Below are 3,801 nucleotides of genomic sequence, written 5' to 3' on the forward strand. Positions count from 1 at the left end.
AAATTCCTTTTTTTTCTAAAAGTGGGATCTACTAACTCCGAAGTACAACCTTTTTAAAGTTAATATATATATAAAGTAACGCTTGAAATCTTTTGAAGGTGAGGAGGGCCGATGTAATAAAAACATACGGGAATTTGAAAAAAGAAACAAAAAGAACTTTAGCAATTTAATTTTGATTATTTTGGTTGAATGAAATTCTCTTGAAATTAATAATGTTACTAAATTGATTTATTGTTTTTAATTTTAGTGCCTTAATTCTTTAACCTATTTATTTACATCTTCTTATATTTTTGGAATTCTCCTTGTTTTCTAAATTTAGCAATATAAAGTACTGCAGATAGGCCCACAACTTGGCCCGAATCACTTTCTAAATTTGAAAAGAAAAACAAGGGGGTTTGAAAGAAAAAGTAACTTTAGCAATATAGGTTTGAATTTCTTTTCATGAAATGAAATTCTTTTGAAATTAGTAATGTTATTACATTGATGGTTCACTTTTTATTACTTTAATTAAGACTTCCAGTGTATGGGATCTAAACAACGAGAGCCATTTCAACTTGGAACTATAAACTCAAATATTAGGGAAAATTTGGAAGAAAAAAAAAACACAAAGAACTTTAGCAATGGAAGGTTTTTCGTGGAATGGAATTATCTTGACACTGATAATATTACAATGGGGCTATATTTTACAAATCTACTGTTTTATTAGTTTTTTAATCCACTTAACTTATAGGGTTTCATATGTTGTTACATGCCTTTTTTTCCAGATTTCAGAAAATTCTCCTCGTTTTTCCGTTCCCCGTTCAGAAATAGGGCCGAGTATTGCAGATAGGCCCACGCAAACTGGCCCAACCTGCGTGCCAGCGTAGTACTGACGCGTATCCTACCGTATACGTACAGCGCAGTTGTAACGCGTATCCTGCGTGTATAAATACGCTCCTACCTCGCCGTCTCCCTCCCTCCTCTGTTTCGCGCCACATCTAATTTGATCCAATCCGATCCAGTCGCCGAAACCCTCGCCGTCGCTTTCGATCTGGCTCGCTCTCGCCATCTGATCCAGTCGCCGAAACCCGCGCCCTCGGTCTCGCTTTCGTTCACTCTCGCTCTCGCAATGGCCGCCGCTGCCGCCATCGGCCTGTGCGAGGACGACCGGGGGATCCCCCGATCTCTCCCCCTCCTCGCAGCGCTCGTCGAGGAGGATGCCCGCCTCCACGCCGCCGCCGCCGCCGCCGCCGCCTCCCAACCCGCCGGAAGCGATCTGGTCCGCGCCTTCCGCGGGCGGACGGTTCCCAAGGTGCCAATCCGGGACTTCCTCGAGCGGATCTATGTGCTGGTTCGGTCGGAGGCCGCCACCGGACAAGTGATCCGCGTCGACGGTAACGTGTTTCGTGCTCGCTGGCGTTTATCTGACGCGATTCATCGGCAGCCACGCGGCGCGGGTGGCGGGGATCGTGGTGGAGCCGTCCACCGCGCACCGGCTGGTGGCTGTCGCGCTTTCCTCGGCGGACACTCCCCCAAGAACTGGGCCGCCGTGTTCGAGGCCGCCTCAGACCGCGCGATCCGCACCGGCGAGATCGCAGGCCTAGAGGAGCGGTTCTTGCGCGCGATCAGCTCCCGCTTGTTCGTGGACGGCTACGAGTTCAAGTGCTTCTGCGGGGTGCTGGAGAAGGTGCCCCTGCCGCCGCGCGGGAGCTGCGCCAGTAGGAAGAGGCAGGCGGACGCCATGGCCGGAGACGAAGAGGAGGAGCACCGCCGCGTCCGCACTTGCCTGCCACCACCCACCGTGATGTCCAATTAGGATTCTAAACTGAAATTTTTACGAACTCAATTCAGTCAATTCTTATTGTTTTCGTTGCTTGTTTTACTTGGTCTGTTTTGATTTTGCTGTAGGCACAGGGCTTTGAGAAGAAGATGGTGAAATTTCGTGGCTGGAGGCTAAAGGACACAGTCCACAAGTTGTTTTCGTTTTGGTCATCTGCTCGTGGCCAGGGCCACAAGTGGAGTTTTCGTTTGGGTCAACTGCTCGTCACCAGGGCCAGTCAAGGTTGTCTAACAATTCGAGCTGCAGCCGCTGTTATCTCCTTGGAAGAGTTTATTAATTTCTGTAGATTTCTTAAGATTTGAAGTCAATGGGAAGGGCACAGTTGACAGTATTGTGTTCTGAACTCTGAAGGTTTAGTGGTTATGGTACTTTAGCTACTGTCAAGTCACTCAAAGAGTATAATGTCCTGTCAGATGTCAAGTTAATAGAAATGCATAATGTTGTGGTACTCCTTGTTAGTGAAGTATATCAGGTGATTAGGATGTGGTTCTTATGTGGTTCTTCAGTACCAGATTCATGTGTGATTCTTCTTGTCTGTGTGTGTATAAAGTGTTATTCTTAACACCTGTGTCACTTCCAGAGATGAGGAGTTGCACCACCCCGTCTGAGCTTGCCGGCCACCACCCGCCGTGATGTCCAATTACGATTTTTTCAAACTGAAATACTAACGAATTGAATTCAGTGGATTCTTCTTGTTTTACTTCGTCTGTCTTATCGTTTTGGCTGTAGGCACAAGGCCGTGAGGAGAAGAATCCTTTTGGCTGTAGGCACAAGGCCGTGAGGAGAAGATGGTGGATGCTCGTGGCTGGAGGGAAGGTGTCTTCGATTCAGTCAATCAATTCTCCTTGTTTTGGTTGCTTATTCTACTTAGTCTGTCTTGTTTGCTGTAGGCAGTAGGCACAGGGCTGTGAAGAGAAGACGTTGGATGCTCATGACCAGAGGGAAGGTTTCATCGATTCAGTCAGCATTCAATTCATTCCATTCAATCAATTCTCCTTGTTTTGGTTGCTTCTTCTGTCTTGACTTTGCTGTAGGCACAGGGCTGAGAGGAGAAGACGGTGGATGCTCACATGCTCGTGGCCAGCTGCAAGTCGCCAGGGATGCTCGTTGCTGGGCCGAAGTGGACGAGATGCTCTCCCTGGACCAGAAGCCACAGAACTGCTCCTGGAGGTTTCAGTAGTGACTGGTCTTAAAACCAGTCTGGGTGGTTATCGATCTGCGCCCGTGTATTTCTGCATCGTGCTGTCCGTTTCATCAGCTCTTTGTTTGCTTGCAGCTCTTGTACAGACCTCGTCGTTGCTGCTCACTAGCAGAGCAGCTTGCTGTGTTTTATATGTACTGGATCGTCAAGTACCAACTAAAACCTGTGTTTCTTCAGACCGTTGTGTGTTGTTGCATCAATGGCATGTGTTTTCGATCTGCTATATGTTTCAGCTACCTACAACCTGCTGCGGCTGCTGCCGTGCCTTGGTTCACTGTTACCCAGCTGCAGCAGCCGTGCCTTGGTTCGCTTGCATCATTTGTTGAGAGGCATCCATCCATATTTGCTTTTTCATGGCTAGCCCCAACATCAACATAGCTTGCTGGAAAGTCCAGAGGACTGAAATCTGAAGTCAGGAGAGGCATTGTGCACGAAATCGTTGATTCCTTGCTGCCTGCTTGGGGAGCTACCGAATGCTGCCGCCGGCCCATTGCCGCACGCGTGTGGCATCTCGATCACAATTTCAGCTACATCCTGTTGCTTTGGGTTGGGATGAGAGCTTACTGGCATCTCGACCACAATTTCAGCTACTGTTCAGATTAAAACAGTGGCACGGATTTTAGAGTTACTGTGTGTCTGTGTATGGCCACCTCATCTATGAGCAAGGGAATTGCCGGTGCCTGGACGTCGGATAGGATATAATTTTGTCGTATGGTAATCTGGGCACACTCCCACCCACCGAACGGCCTAACAGAACGATCCATCAGAAAAAGCCATCGCG

General features: G+C 47.9%; 1 pseudogene; it reads left to right on the forward strand.

Moving 5' to 3' along the window:
- Positions 1-976: 976 nt before the first annotated feature.
- On the forward strand, positions 977-2,310 carry LOC136551603 (cyclin-P4-1-like; annotated as a pseudogene).
- The last annotated feature ends 1,491 nt before the right edge of the window (positions 2,311-3,801 follow it).

Source organism: Miscanthus floridulus, chromosome 4 (assembly GCF_019320115.1).
Source record: "Miscanthus floridulus cultivar M001 chromosome 4, ASM1932011v1, whole genome shotgun sequence".
NCBI lineage: Eukaryota > Viridiplantae > Streptophyta > Magnoliopsida > Poales > Poaceae > Miscanthus > Miscanthus floridulus.